The sequence below is a fragment of the Erithacus rubecula genome (assembly GCF_903797595.1).
Source record: "Erithacus rubecula genome assembly, chromosome: 5".
Lineage (NCBI taxonomy): Eukaryota > Metazoa > Chordata > Aves > Passeriformes > Muscicapidae > Erithacus > Erithacus rubecula.
In genome coordinates, this window is record NC_136687.1 from 30677069 (window position 1) to 30694235 (window position 17167).

Sequence of the window (17167 nt, forward strand, 5' to 3'; positions counted from 1 at the left end):
TTCACAGGTAAGAGACTCTAGAAAAATCATTCTTGAGAGAAGAGTGATGGAAGTCAGGGACTAACATAAATTAGTAAAATTGCACAAAACTGAACTAACAAGTAAGGGCTGTAGCAAACATTTGCTTCATACAAATCTTAACGTTGAACTTAAAAGTGCAAGATAATGAAGTGGGTACTGTAAGATCATAGCAATATAAAATTGTAATTATAAGATTTCAGATATATGTTCTGGCCTACATTTAATCTCTCCCACCAATAATTTTAATATGAAGAACTCTAGTTTGTAATGCTTTTTCTAAAATGCCTTTCTTTGTATACTCCAAGATACTGAGAAAATAGTGTCATATTAAACAAAATCAATGCAGAGTTCTTTCAGTTTTTCTACTTCTACTACATTTCTTTGTTCACAATATTAATTGACTTCAAGTTTTAGATCGAATTTATTCCCAGGGGCAGCAGATTTTGAGGAATGGGAAATATGTAACAATTATCCAACAGGAAACGCCTAAGTTTGCTGTGACTTCCTTCACACACACCCACTCCCAGAAACTGCCTGAAAAAAACCACCCCAAAACCTGTAATGGAGGCAGCAAATTTTCTAGCAGTTCCTAGCAGAAATACAGCACAAACAGAGTTTACTGAAGCATGGTCTTCTATTGGAAGGAAAAGAAAAAAAAAACCAAAGCACAAAACAGCTTCTGCTTCTCACAACAAATTGACTAAACCCCTTTCAGGTCAGCTATCCCTTTTGGTTCCCTCTCCCTGAACCCATACAAGTCTTTCCTCTACCTCTCATATAATTGCTTGTCACATATCCCTCTTCACCAAGTGTGGTTGGCACAAAGTTATTTAGAGCATGGGAAATACTTCCAAGGCAGTAATTTGCAAAGATTTCTGAGGAATTATCTGAGACACTGTAAAAGGGAACCTGGAGTTTTCAGATGAGTTAATACTCCACTTACTGACTTTAAGAGACTTTAAGAGCTGCCTACCTTTCCAATAAATGAAACTGCACTCCCTTCAGAGCTACTAGCAGTTTTCATCACTGATTTTAAAAGATTACTCTAAACCAGGTTAAATAATTACTTCAGAGAATACAGTACATATTAAAACGTCATCCCTATTTGTGGTTGCTAATAGCACAGAGTAAATTACCATTTCTTCAAATAAGCATACAAACATTAAAACAACATCCAAAATGTGTATGAGTAGGTAACAGCCGTGTTTTCCAAGTCCTCTCTTCCAAGGTGGAAGCATATGTGAGAAGGGGAAAGAAGATGAGAATACCATAGTGAGGCTATTCTGCACATTTCAAACTCAATTTCTTAAGCTAACACTTAAAATTTAAAAAGAGGTAGTTTTTTTTACAGAAATCTGTGAGGAGATTTTGTACCACTGTACTAGGCTAAAAGACATCCATTATTTTTGCCAAGACCACTGAAGAAATCATGCAGCTTCTCATGGATGGCTCTTTGAATCAGCTGAACATTTAGCAGAAGTCAAAATACCGAACAGCTTACTTACAAGTTATGAGGAAACAAATATAAAACCAGAAAACACCATCACACAATTTATATAAAACTGTTGTATGATTATCTTTAAATACTGGATTCAATTCTGGTAGCCCCTGCTCTTCTGCACCATAACATGTTGAAAATAAAACTACTGATCAACACACAGAGGAAAGTGGGCAGTGGCAATCAGGGTATAGAATGTAACATAACTGAAGGCTAATGTCCTTCATCTTGGTAGTTGCTTACAGAGTGCAAATACCAAACACATGAAAGGCACAGGCAGCATTTACTCTGTTTCTCATGCTACAAGAAACACACGAAGAAAGTAGAGAAGAGCAAGCTCAATACAAAGTTCTGCATAATACACAATCATAGCTGGACCCCACTGCCACAGCATTTTGTTGAGGTCAAAATCATAACTGCTTTCAAAAACTACAAAAATTACAAAGAACAGATTCCCAGTGACAGTAAATATGACATTCCAGATACAACCATTATCCTATTGGAGTTTAGTCTTGTGCACATACTTCAAACTGGACCTTATTAGAAATTATTCTTTATTGTGAACATCTTAACTCATAAGCAAAAATATCCTTGAAGTCCTTTCAGTGTATTCTTATTTAATAACCATTTAGTTATTGAACCCTTCTATAATGAATCACTAGGGTTATGCCTAACTTTTTTTTTTTTTTTTTTTTTGCTTGTGTTGAATTTTAGTCACAAAAGATTTTCTTTTTAATAGAAGTATTTCTTTGAGTTCACATTTCTCAGACTTACATGGATCCCATTTCTGGCAAATAATAGATGGTCAAAATTGAATTTTACTAAAAATTGAAAGCTAACTTAGTTGAGAGACTAACAAGTTTGAGTTCCATCTTGAATAAGAAAGAAGTCATAGCTGGTCTCAACTTTTGATTAAAAACACAGTCCCAATTCTCTTCATCTATCTTAGTTTTGCAACAGCAGCTTGCACATCATGATTGATTTTCTTCAGACTCGTGGTCAACAGATTGTATTCTACCTGGAAGCCAGTAAATGTGGACTGTTGGAGGGACCTGTCCCATTTAACATCTGTATTAGTGATTTTGAAAAGGCATCTGACTTGCATATGACAGTATGCTAGGTGGGAAAAATCAATATAGTAAAGACATGAACATCATTCAGATGGACTTGGGCTACAGGAATGGCCCAACAGGAACCTTCAGAGATTCAGTATCAACAAATACAAAGTCCTGCATCCAGGAAGCCAATGGCCCTTACAGCAATAGAGGCTGGGACTGACTGGGGAGCAGCTCTGGAGCCCTGGTGGGCAGTGAGCTGACAGTGAACCAGTGCCCTGGCTGCAGAGAAGGCCAACAGCCTACTCCATCAGCAAGAGTGTGGCCAAGAGATCACAGAAAGTGATTCCTCCTCTATTCTGCACTCACTAGACTGCATTTTAATTACTGCACCCAGTTCTGATCTTCTATGGCAAGAAAAACATCAACAATCCTAACTGGGGCAAGTCCAAGGGAAAGCCACCGGGATACTTGGGAGATTAAACACTTTTACAAGGACTATCGTGGTGGAAAGATGAATGAAAACAGACATGAGTTGAAACAAGTTTAAGTTGAATATAATGAAAAAAATCACCATGAGGATAGGCAAATGGTGGGACAAACTAAATGGAGTAGTTGTATGAGAGTAACTGATCTCACAGCTGACCATGTGTTTTGCATATAATTTTTAAATCTTTGTTATTGCCACACTTCCAAACCATGTACACATATATAAACAGTTGTGCACTCACTCCCACCTTGCCTTTGTTTCTTGGAGCCTAAAACTTCATCATTCTGTAACTTGAGTAGAGAAAAATAATTTTTCACCATCCTAATGCCACACCAAATCCTGCAGTTCCATAACAATTTAAGTTGATCTAACTGGCTGCCACAGTTCTGCTTTTCCTCCACGCTACACGTTCATCTCTCTTCTCTGGCATTCATATAACTCCATAGTACATCAATTCAAAGAAAAAAAACTAGGAGGAGAAATTAATTTTTTTTTTTTTTTTTTAACCAGTTTAGCTGCCTAACCAATTCATTAGCAGTAAAAATGCCAATACAACAAAAAGGTGGAACCATTTGCAGCCCAAGTCCAGATTGGTGTGAATTGGCTGTGAAACAACAGAGTTCCTAAAAGACACTGAAACCTTGGTCCTTGATGGAGACTGCAGGCAGTGCTGGAACACACAAATCCACCTCCACCTCCTCCTCATGATTTAGCTATTAGAACAAGACAGATAGGACTAAGCAAGCAAAATTGGAGAAATGCTTACTCGCTTTGTGAAGTTTTTATGTGGTAAAAATTAGGAGGCTGATTTTGGTAAGTTGAGGGTTTTTTGGACTAATGATGAATCTTCACTGGTTGCTGCTGGATTATGAAATGCAAATGCTTGGGCAGTTAGGAAAATTTCTGTTTATTCTAATACCTTGATCTACTGTCTACTTGAATTTCAAATCAGAATAATACAAATCAGTCATTTGCCCAATCCTGCGAAGGATACAAAACTTCACAGAACAAACCAAGGAAACGTCTACACCAAAGTCAAAGGCAGCCTTGCCTTGGACAAGGCTAGAAGCAAACTTTTTATGTGATTAATACTTTTGTCATGTTTGCCAAATCAAAATTAAAAAAAAAAAAAATCATCCTTCTCTGAGAGCCTTTATCTTAGGCATTTTGACTTTTTTTTTTTAGTCCAAACTAGTTCCTTAATGAGGCACTCATAAAGAGAGAGTTTAAAAAAAATTGCTAATGACACAAAAAACTATAATGCTGTCTCAAATACTGAGCAGAGGAACTTTCATAGAAAAACAACACCTAAGCATAAACAATTGATTTAACGGTAATCTCCCACACTATACACATCTTTTGTACTGTAAGAGGCAAGCTGCCGTATAAGCAATGCTTCAATAAATTCAGCTGAACTAGGAAGCTGCAATTTTACAGACTTCTGGAATTTCTTAGACACAGTATTTTAAAATGAATACTTCATAAAAATCACTTTCAGTATTTCGTTAGATGTAAAGTTTTTATACAGTTTGAGTAATGAAAAAACCTCAGCATTAACACATACAGTGGAAATACAGTCACTCCTTGCCAAGATAACCATTACATCTCCATTTGCCATTTATTATTCTTCTAAACTGAATAGAGAAGATTGCTCTTAAGAGATAGTCCAGATACAAATCTCTACTATCCAATTACTTATGTACTCTCTTTCAATTTCTCAATGGAAGGCTCTTACTATCTATCATAAATCAACCTACATCCGTTGCTTTTGTGAAAAATCTTTAACATAAATATTAATGCTTTGAGCTACAATTTTTCCTGCAATTCTACATAATATCCTTAGGTTCCTTTAGAAAATTACTTCATGTATCATTCAAGCTTTTAAAATAAAATGTATCTTCTTGGAGGCTTCTGACTCTCATCCTACAAACATCAGTCATCTAAAACAATTTCCAGAGCACTGGAAAGTTTGAAAGATGGCATACTGTAATTAAATAGGAGTCAAACTTCTAATCTGTTGAAAATATCATTGGTTGTCTGCATGCATGTCAATGCTTTTCAATATGCTATGTACAGAAAACAAATACAAGAAAATTAACATTCAGTCAGAATGTGTATGAGCATGGAGTTTGACTAACAAGATGACAGATTTCCAAGCTTGTGACAGTCCAGCCAATTCTTTTTTAGCTTATCTGCAGGCACTCAGCATGGCTAAAGTTCTAATTTAGAAAGTATGTGGTTAGGGAAGGTTAGGAGAGAAAGAGAGGACTGTGATTATTCACAGTCCAGCAAAAATCTGTTTTCTGAGTTTTAGACTCCAGGAATTCCCTAGTAAATTTAAGTGAAGAAGTTGGAATTTCCTGATCTGGTGGATATTACCTAGGGTAGGGATGTATAATTCCCAAAAGAGTTTTCAAAGTGGGCTTGGAATTTTGCTGGACAGAATAATGATGGATTTAAGTCAGCCATAAAATGAGAGATTTGATCTTCTGTCAAGTTCTTGAAAAGGTAGGAGTTAATTATCAGCACTACATGCTTGCTTAAAGAAAACCCCATTCTTTTAAATTTGGTTCAAAATCTTTTTAACCCACTTACGAGTTGCTCAAATCAGGCTTTGAGTTGTCAGTATAACAAGCATTTCTCTCTGTACCATGCTATGAAAACAGAACTTTTGTAGGTAAAAACAATAAGGAAGCAAGGCAGGGTTTGTAATAAAATAAAGCATTTTCATTCCTTCTTAAACATGATCTGCATAGATCTTCACTGACTTTTTCAGTACACAAAAATTAATTCTCTCCCAACCTAATTTCGGTGTTTCATCTGCTTTTTCGCCCTGAAGAAATAAAGTAAAAGAGTCCAAGTCCCATCTTTTTTGCTGAGTTCACTGCTTTATACCATAGATATATAAGGATTTTATTTTGCCCATGACATTTTCTCTCCTTCACCATACTGCCTTCTCTATATTAAAGTCATTGTACTTTTAGCATTTGCATCTGCAATAAACAGATTGCAACAAGGTCTCTGGTCTGGCTTACATAAACTTCCATAAATAGTAACAAGAACTAGAGACCTCTACCAAATGCTACCAGAGCAGTATCCAGGTACCATGGGAGAAACAGAACTGATAATTTGTTAACATTACAGTATTTCAGTAATTATTAACATTTCAGCATCTACACATACAAGACATTATCTCGCAGTGATTGCTGCTTTCAATAACCCATTCTTACAGCAGACATCTTTTATTTGGAATCCTCAGCAAAAGCCCACCCAAATCTGAACACCACCATATGTAACTTCTGATAATGAAACCAATATTCTTGGACAAGAATGTGCAGAAGCAATGCCTCGTGCAACAGATAAAGAGTTTGCAAAGTGACTAGCCTTATCTCCTTGTTTTTTCCATGCCTGGATTATTCTTCTGCCCCTCTAAAGCCAGCTGCTGGGAGATACACAAGGAAGCAGTGGTGCTTGGTGACCCTCACTGGCAGCCAAAGAATTAGTCTGGCTGATGGAGCATGGCAATCCACTGTGCCAGCTGAAAAAAAGCAGGCTATAGCATTTTTTGATTCTTTCACTGGGCTTTGGGAAGACAAAATCTCTTCCTTTCACAAACCTGACTAGGAAGCTTAATTGATGTCCAAAGGGCCTTTACTGTACTGACATTTCCTATGCTTAAGTTATAACCAAAGTCCTTTATAAATGGCCCAAATGCTTATGAATGGCTGTAACTGAGAGTGTGCTGCAGAACGGGTAACGACAGGGACAGGAGGGACAGGCAGGAAGATTCATGTGGTGTGTTGTTCCTGAGATACACACACTAGGCAGAAAGTGGGACAGAGTACTTTTTGCACAGTATGATTTGCAGTCACTAGGTGCAGAATGAGGTAGAGGGGGGTCAGGGAAATCCCTCAGCTGAGGTTAGGGGAGATGTTTGTAGCCTGCAAGCTCCCCACTAAGACAAAGACACCTTAGCCCTGATTTTCATGTCTTTGTTTCTTTCTGTTTTGCTGTTGTGGCCCAAAAAGCAGAACTAACAGGAACCATACAATGCAAATCATAATCCTTCTGCCAGTCACTACCAACCTTAGCAGTGCTGTTAAGCTGCCAACAAGCTAAAATGTACTGTGGATTTCAGGGCATTGAAAAATGCTGCATCCTCCCGCTGCCATCACCCTCACCTACCTTTTATTTACTCCATACTATTCACACAGACGGAGTGGATATTCAAACAGGCTAAGATACACTCTTTTCATCACACTATCTTCTGCTTATTCGCTCAAGCTGTTTTCTGAATGTAAAGAGGAAAGATCAAGTACCAGGAACAGAGGGCACTCAGGATGTGGCAGCCGAAGCTGGGAACTGCGGTTGATACAAATCTGAGAGGAATTGACATAGATCAGGGACAGTCCTTGATTGGTTAAATGTTTCTGGTGAGAGACACACCTCCCAGTGCTATCTAGGGGACAATGATTACATTCCACAGGAATTTCGACAGCATAGTTTCTTTTTATTTATTTGTCTGCTTTTCCCCTCTCAAGTTTTCAAAACTGAGAACTGGATTTTCCTGTTTCCTTCGGTTATGGCAGCTCAGGAAACAGAACTGGGATGCTCAGGTACCTCTTCCATTTCATTCATTCAGGGAATTACTTTTCAATAGCACCAAGCCATTCCAAGTCAGGAAAGGGATTGGAATCTGACTTTTTCACATTCCTGACCACTACACTGGCTAACAAGCAATAAAATACTCCCTGTTTTTTACACTCCCAAAAGAGCCTCTGACACAAATTTTTCATCATACCAGAAGAATGGAATGTTCTATACAGACTTATCAACACTGTAACTTCTTTTAAAAAATTGTATGTTTATTTAAATATTTTACCAACTTCAACTGTCAGTTTGCCTTCAGACACTCATTTTTTTCCTTTTTCTTCTGCCTGGCTTATTAGTGACAGTTCAATCAAATGTCCCTATAGCACACTACTGCCATATTGATAGTTTCAATAAACTATTAAAGCAGTTTTGCTTTTGTACACACTGTTATGGATATCCATTGGAGCTATCCTTATAACAAATATATCTCCTATAAATTAAACAGTTTCCAGTCCATCAGCAGCTATTAGTATAATAATTATTCATTACATAATTTATGACTTCCATTGAAAGAACGATGCAAAATAAGCAGCAACCATCATTTGCTAAAGAAGCATTTCTGTACATGTTAGCTTGGAAATGATGTTTTTTTAAAACAAAAAGTAAATTAAAGATAGAATTACTGTTCTTCCTAAAATTGCAAGAATTTAAGAAACAAAACAAACCATGTAGTATAAAAAAGATTAGAAAATGCTAGGATCATCAAGAACCCCAGGTAATTTAAAGGCAACTTAAAGATAGCCCTCAATCAAACCAAATATGTAGCCAGCAGACCAATTCTTTCAAGTATTCATCCACAGGTAGTAATTCAAAAAACAATCACAGTGGTGAATAAAAGCTGTTATGATCTATGAAGTACAGCAAGGTGCCATTCAGGAGAGTTGTTTTCAATCATCCATCCCTCAAAGTGCCTTCTGGAACAAACTTTAAAATGCTGTCTCTTCCAAAGTCAAATTTGAAGGAAGGAGGAAAAAAAAATGTAACAACGTGTTTCTAGTAGATTTAGTGGTAACTTTAACATTAGGCTGCAAATTATCTACCCCATACAGAGGTATCTGTGAGGTATCATTAGATGTAACACATATTTTCCTCACCAAATTCCAAAATTCAAGTTATTATAAGTACATGATAAGTCCAGGGTGTTAGAGACCTACATTGATACCAAACAGAGCAGAGTTGGTTTTCAAAGTGACAAAGAAATTTAATTTCTCCATTTTTGCTTGTAGAATTGATAGCTACAGCAAATTAAAGCTTTAAATCTCTTTAGACACTACTGAAGTGAACAGTAGTTGAGTTACTTCCATTATGCTGCTAAACAGCACTTAAAACCTCCAACCACCCCCATAATTCCCATTCCAATACAGCACATTTTAGTCTCCTTGTCCCACAGCTATTTGATCATGTAATTTGTCCTTTAAAGGCACTGATGTTTGGGATTAAGGACTTCATGTTGGGTAGAGTAAAAAGTACTTTGCTTGCATTTAAACAGATTACAACAGCACTTCACCTTGCCAAAACCAGTATCTTTATCCAAAATATGATGTCTAGTTAATTAGATGATTAGATAACACTAATAAAGCTGCATTTACACACACATGCCTAGTAAAAAATGAAGGAAAGGAACATCTGGAGGTTACATAGTCCAACATACTGCTCAATGCAGGACAATTCTGAAACCAGACTGGGGTGCTCTGAGTCATGACCACAAGCATTCAGGGCAACCTATTCTAGTGTTTGCCCACAAATCCCAGGCTACACTGCTATTTTTCTTTTCTGATGCACTAAATAATTGCAATTTCATTTGCAAAAAATTGTAAAGCTCTTCTGAGATGCAAATTATATGTTAGCCCATCAGTTTCAATAAACAGTATGAATTCTATTTACATGTTAAAGCTGTGGTTTCTATTGAAAAAAAATAATCAGTTGCCTGCTGTTACTTTAACATTTGTATGGAAGACAAAAGTCAGTATTCATGTGGTACACATTCAATACCTAATTTATCCTTAGTCTCCACAATGTGCAGGGATTGTGTTCAGGTAATCAAACTTCTCAAACTTTTTCAAAATTTTTTCAAAATAGTAATTTTTATAAAAAAATTTTGATTGATTTTTCGCTGATGCAGAAGTACTGTAAGCTTTGTTGTTGTTGTTGTGCTTTGATTTTTAATGGGATCTTTTCAATCTTTGTTCTTACCACTTTTAAACCCTTTTACTCTGATGAAAAACAACACATCTGTAGTATGACTGAAGGGGGCTGTCAAATAGAAGCAACACAGGAAAGGGAAATACCTTCAGCCTGTACTAGCACAAAATCTTATTCACAAACTCAAAGCTTCAGAGTCTGCTAGTTTCAGTTCTCTCTCACACAAATTCATCAGACCACACAAACTGAGAAATTTCAGCCAAATACTGCCCCATGAACCATTTTACTGTCTGAAAGAAATGAAAATCAAATATCTCAAGCAAAGAGGTAGAACTGAAATACAAGTAATGCACTGCTTCTCTGAAAGAGAACAGTAAACATGGATTTTGTTAAAGTTTGTGCTTGCTTCTTTTTATTTAAAAAATAATTGAAAATAAGACTGTTATTCATCATATAGACTCTCTGCCCACTCTCCTGCCTTCCAACTTAATATCTGATTTCTATTACCAGGTATATTCTTAGGATATTTCTACAGCAAATACAAAGATCTAGAGGATCAGCTCTAGAGGAACACTAGAGGAAAAAATCTGTCCCTAAATGGCCTCACCTGGACCTTGAAGTTTGTACACAGCAGCAGGAAGCTTATTTATGCTCCTTGATTAGATCAGAATTCTATGACTTCAGTGTAAACATTCTTGAAAAGACAAAGCATCACACAGTATAGAGATGAGCACTTTGAAAGATTTTGTCTTCCCAATATTCTTTTTTCCCTTCATCATCAAGTGATGTCAGGCTGATTCACAGCCAAAGCAGATATTCCAAGGAGAAATAGAGGTAATGCTCTTTGGGTACATCTCAACTGGGAAAAGTGTGGTTTCAGAATGTTTCCAACCTCCTGGGCACTATAATGAAGAGAAACTTGCTGAAGTACTACTCCCATCTCTTAATGTTGATTTCTGGGTCAGCTGGTTCAAAAGAGACCTATGGCCTATTACGGGCAGGACTACAGTTCAGGTGACCATGGGACTAGATTTCCAGGGCATGTGTTCATACTTCTGTTTAGATGCAACCATTCTTTAGTCAGGACCCTTTAAGCTTCATGCCCATCAAAATTTTTTACAAGTATCCAATCATCTCATATTTTAAGTTAAGTACTAAGTTATTACATAATCAAAATACTCATCAGGACATCACCACCATAAAAGCCACATGAAACCTTTCATAGTATCTGAATGTTACTGTTCTCACCATCAGTGCAGCACCAGTTTTAAATATTTCTGCAAGTCTTAAAGAGATGGGTACTTATGGCACCTAAGTAAAAAGAGGGCATTCAAAGTTCTAATTACTGGCCATTTTAAAAAACTTCAAACACAGTATTACAAAATAGCTATTTATGAGAGTTTATTCTCAATAGATTGTATTAAAAAATCTCTAACTGTTCTACATTTGTCTTCCAAGCTCATTTTCTTGCCAAAATTTTGCCTGGAAAAATAGAATTTTGATGTCTTTCATGTATGAGCCAACAGGCCAGCCAGGTCCTGAATGCAAATCAGCAACCTGCTACAGCACAGAAGCCTGTGGCTCATTTTACATCATTGTAAGTCATGCTAGCAAGAGAGCCAAAATAACGACCACATAAGCAAACAAGAACAAAAGCAACAAAGAAAAAACAGAATCCATAACACCATAATAATTTCTTTTACTATCAGCAATTCATTCACCTGCTCGACCATAGCATCATTAATTTAGTTAACAGCTACTTAACCAACAAACCCTTAGCAACTTCAAATCTTAGTTCACTTTCTCTCCAAGAGTATATATAAAATATGAGCCTAATGGGATTATCAGTAACAGAAATAAACAAAACAAAACAACCAAAAAACCCAAACCAAACAAAAAAATCACCCAGAAAAGAATATGCAGAGTTCAGAAACTTGAACATCTGTTTACCATGTACTAAATAATCCTGCATAGTCAGCCTTATTTGCTGCAGTAGTAAACTACTGACCAGGCCAGCCTGACTAAAAGGCTTATGGTATTTGTATACTTTCCTGCATCCCATAACATCTCCAGTCATTTAAAGACTATTTCAGGAATGTCCTGTAGATGTTTCAGATGATTATTCACATCCATAGCATGCTCTTGCTCATTAGAATGGCTGTAAATGTGTTAGCAGTTCATTTCAAACATTGCTGTACTCACAATAGGACAGAAAGAGGTCATGTCTCAATTCCTTGTCAGATTGCTGCCTTGAATTGCATTCTCTTACATATGCCCATTTACTCCCCAATGCTTGAGCCAAATATATTTTAAATATTTTATACTTCCATTTCAAATGATCCTTCCTCATGCTGTAGCTCACTAAAGCCTGCTACTTCTGCACTAAACAGAGCTGCAAACTGCAAATATGAGAAAGATGAAAAATTTTGACAAAACTCTTACTGACCAGCAACATTAAGACTTGAAAACGCAGAAAAAAAAGACATGGATTTCTGGAGTTTCTCCACATGTTTACATTTCAAATCAATCAATTAATTAATTCATCCATAAATTAAAGAGAACACTGTAACTTACTTCAGAAGGGTGAAATTTGTGAAATTTAAGTCAGACCCTCACAGATCATGTCATCAGAGGACTACCCAATTTTCTTAATCTTACTCCAGCCCTATGGAGATTCTAATGCCAGTTTTGTCAGTTTGTCACTGTTCATTCTGGAATGTAATGCTAAATAGTTTTGTGCCTTAAATTCATACCATAACTTATTCTGTAGATCTTTCTGAGAGAAGTTCATAGTATTCCAAACTAGAACTCATTTCCACTGTACACATCCATCCAAACTAAAAAGGGAAGCTACGTGCAAGTCTTTGCACTTCATACTAAAAGTCTCAAGCAACAAAAAAACCCAAAATATCATTTGGGTCAGATCCTGCATACAATAAAATTTTCTATTACTGGGAATGTAACTAAAAAAAAACTCAGAAAAAATACAGTCACAAATAACATTTTCAAGGTCATAACTTTGAATTTATTAAAAATTGCTGTACAAGATGAGGACACATTAAGACAGCACTAACAGAATGAACTGAAAAACACCTGATTTTTCTTTTCTGTAACATGTGACTACACTGAATATGCATTGTATAGGTCTTGGGAATAGGGGGAACAGATTTGCATGGACAGTGGGCTTAGAGCCACTCATAGAGCCCTTAAGCAGACCCTGACTTCTGTCAGAGTTTTAACAATAAATAAAAACACAAGTAATGTGTTAATACATTTCTACTGAGAAAATGCTTCCTACTTGAGCTCCTAAACTTCTGAAGTCTTCTGAGTTTCTCAGGAAAGAGTATTTTTGCTCTCTCTCTTCAAAAATAATTTCAAAATAAAAGTAGATTATTTCACACTCTACAAGAAACAATGTATATGAAGATCCTCAAGCTGGGTATTCACAGTGCAAACCAGAACAGACAAAATGTCTTAAAATTTAAATCACATCCCAACTAACAACACACATATGACAACAGAAGTACACTTGACTGGTGAATAATCTATGAAACAAAAATGTCACTTAGCTCATAGGGAAATTTGGTATCACTGGCATCTCTTACAAACACACCAAAGACTAAATCTAAGCCAAAGAAGCTTTGTAAGCAGTAGTAACCACAGACTATTTCATAGAAGCAAAGTCCATCAGATATCACTTCATGTCCTACTTTTCCCATTGCCTTCCCAAAACTAAGAAGAATATCTAGATATTCCCTCTCCAGTGCATCTCCCAGCTGTTTCAGCCTTCCTACACTATAAATCTTTCTCCACTGACACTGTGTACTTTGCAGAACAGAAGCCAAAACCAGCAACCCCTCAGTTAGGCTCTGCAAGAGTCAGGCTACAGTCAGAATGGTTCAGGAACATGAATCAAACCACATGATGACACTGTAATAATGTGCTAAATAACAGCATTTTAAAAATTCATTTATTTGGCTAATAACAGCATTTCAAAAATCTACCACATAAATCTGAATCACATCTCTGACACAAACTGGTTTTTAACTGGTTTGTACAGGGTTACTTCTAAGAGGAATTAACACAGAGACATTATGTTAACATTGGTGAAGAGCAAAAAGTTAAAATCTACAAAGACATTTTTTGCATAATCAAGAAAATGTACATTAAAGAATGAAGGGACTAGGCTTTGAATAAGAGTAGTCCTTGTAGATCAGGTAATTGTGGCCTCTCAGGAGACAGACATTTCTGGGCTACACTGCAGTTTAACCATTGACAGTACTGAACAAAGGAGAAAATCCCATCCCATTGTTTCTCCATCAAGAATAAACAAATGTCTTTCCCTGACAATTTTCTGCAGTCCATCATGGACAGGGAATAGTTAAAATGCCCAGGTTTTTAGCCAAAGTGGGTCATACCTCCTCTTACAGAAGCATTGAGAGAACGACATAGCAAATACCCTGCCCAGAAGTGTCCTAGCGAGTGACAGGCAGAAGAGACCAGAATTATTCCTCCATAGTGTGATCCCAATAAGAACACTGCCATGCAGCTACACGACAGGGGACACCTGTGCTTTGGTCAAACCCCTCCTGACAAGATGCTGCTAAGACATACGCCTGCCACTTAGCTAAAAGGCAGGCGACATTCATCATGCATTGGGCATATTTTCTGCCATATGGCATGATGTGCTTGTACACAATTTGCAGACTATCAAAAGTTCATCTGCCATATGATTAAAAACAGCCCCATTCCCAGGCAGACATTCCTAGCTCTATGAGGGAGGTAAGCTCTTACAAGCAAAGAGCCAGGCATTGAATCAGAGTAAGAATTCTTCACTGGTCAGATCTGTAGGCCTTAAAATAAGCTCATCTGGACAAAACTACAGTTTAGCACGTTAAAAAGAAACAGTGGGTGTTTAAAGTAGTATTCCTTCATTAGCAGCAGGAGAAAGGTGCTAATATAAAAAGTGTGTCCTCACAGGGTTTAGTTAAAATACAGATTCTCCTAGATCATTCCCCCTGTACCAAAAGTCAAAAAATACTGGTATTTCTGGACAATTAAAGTATGATTACCCGATCCATCAGCATATTATTGGAGGCATTTTCAGTAGGCTGTTCTTTTCTGTTTTTCAAATAAAGATTGAAGCTTTATTTCATTAATTGAGAAAAATAGCACATATCAAAGCAGGTCCAACTTGAAATATTGTCTTGCACACAGCAAGAGTATACAGAAGCTCAAGTTTGCTGTCACAAGATAACGTATCTTTACATACCCAACAATTAATTTGAATACAATATGTATTTAGAGTTGATGAGACATAGTTGCTCTTTCTTCAAGTACAAACAGTATCCAAGTTGAAAGGACAGCATCTGATCTTGTTCTGTAGGAAGCAATTGATTGTTTCAGTCCACAGAACAAACTGACAGACTGCTTCTAGGCCACAAGTCCTAACTGATAAAATAATGCCAAAAGCAAATTAGCTTTTAAAAAGTACACTTAAACATCTTTTCCCCAATAAGTTCTTTTAAAAACAAGAGTCAGAGATTGACTTCATCATGTAGGAACCTCACCATCATTAACAGAAAAAGTCACTGGCAAGAGCAATCATACTCATCAATATCCCATGTATGCTATTTAAAAGACCCAAAACCTACATCCACAATACAAATCCCTTCAAATTACTGAAAAAACACAAAAGGAAAATCGTAACTACTATATAACTCCCCTTTTCAGCCACTACCAGCTTCTTCCAAATGAAGGGCAAGTCAAGCTGTCCATACAGATGCTGACCTCAAAAGCAGGAAGACAAATGGCTTGAGTTTGCTTCACACAATATGACATTAAAAACCTTGAATTACACTACCATTGTGGTGAGACACTTTGCACCTGATCATAAAACACATTTTAGGAATAATTAGGAACAAATGCAACTAAGTCAAAGAATTTCTTACCTACTTTCATAAGCAGTAAAAATTAGCTATGCATAAGCATATTGCCAACAGCAGCACATTCCCAAAAAACAGCTTCTAATTCTGCAACCATGCAATGACAACATTTCTCTTCAACACAAGCTTCACAGCAACAATCATTCAAAAGGTCAGTAAAAAATCCTGCTTCATAAAGGTTTCTCAGTGACAGAAAACATCTTTAGAATCAGGACATCTGTGACAGTTTTACTACTGGCTCATCTGAAAAAGAAATGCACAAGAAAACAATAGAGACACCCAACAACAGAAACGGGCACGTAAGACAATAGTTCCATGACAACTAGGACTGATCTACATCCTGATTTCTACAGCACCATTCTCTCCTTTTGCTCCCAGCTCTGGACTTGCCTCCTGCCTCACACTAGCATTAGTACCCAGTCAGCAACACGACACGCTGATTCTGCTGGAAAACAACCCTAAAAACAATGAGGTTCATTTGAGCCAAATCATCTCCTGGGATCTGTTTTGGTGGCAGAAGGAGGACATGTAAGCAGAACCATGCCAGTCTGGACTCAGTAGGCTGCATTACCCTCCTGGAATACTTTTCTGCTTCCCTTCCAGGTTGCTTAAGTTCATAAGAACTTAAACAGCACAGCATAACAGTTGTGGGATCTTAGCATCATTTCCATTCATGCCTTTCTGAAAGTGTATCACCATGGAAATACTACTGTATGTAAATATTTATTTGCCCATTTTCAATCTTTTCCATTACTTCCAGGAGTACTAGTCCAGTTTTCAACCACCTGTATGATGCATAAATTGTTAAATCAAAGATACCTATAACACTTTTTTAGGTTAAAAAGAAGAAGGTAGCAAGAAACCAAACCAAAACCCTTTTCACAAAATTCACCTTATCTCTTCATGTTATAAACATTAGTAAGTGAAAGTAGAGAAACCTCTAATCTTATTAGAATAGCCTTAGTATCACGTTCAAAGCACAGAATTTTAACCGAACTGTTGAAGACTGGTTATTCAACTGGGAAAAAAAATAAATCAAGAACTCCTAATGCAATCTGTATAGATCTCCAAAGATATAAATAGTTTTTCATATTTGATCTATATATTGACTCTTGCTATTTTCCTTCATGTATACAACTTCTCATTAAGTCTTACATTGTGCTTGACAACTATTGTAACACTATTTTGTAAGTCAAGATAGGTTTTGATCAAAACAGCTCTAGTAGGCAGGTACTACAGACACAGGTCTGCACAAACCACAGGCTATAGAACTTGTCCCACTTCACATACCAGGTCACAGTTCTTGGCTGTGACCAGCAGCACATACTTTGCACACATAAGCAAATACTCCCCAGCATTTCCT

General features: G+C 36.8%; 1 protein-coding gene across 4 annotated transcripts in view; it reads right to left on the bottom strand.

Annotated features, from left to right (window-relative positions):
* The window catches only part of WWC2 (WW and C2 domain containing 2), a 92892-nt gene that overhangs the window by 70466 nt on the left and 5259 nt on the right, over positions 1–17167 (bottom strand). Inside the window, exon 1 of one of the 4 annotated variants that reach the window (XM_079306167.1) lies at positions 7250–7368. The exons of the other annotated variants lie outside the window; for them this stretch is intronic. The gene's annotated coding sequence lies outside the window, so the exon portion shown is untranslated. Of the gene's footprint in view, positions 1–7249; positions 7369–17167 lie in introns of those variants that run through there. 4 annotated transcript variants of the gene reach the window in all.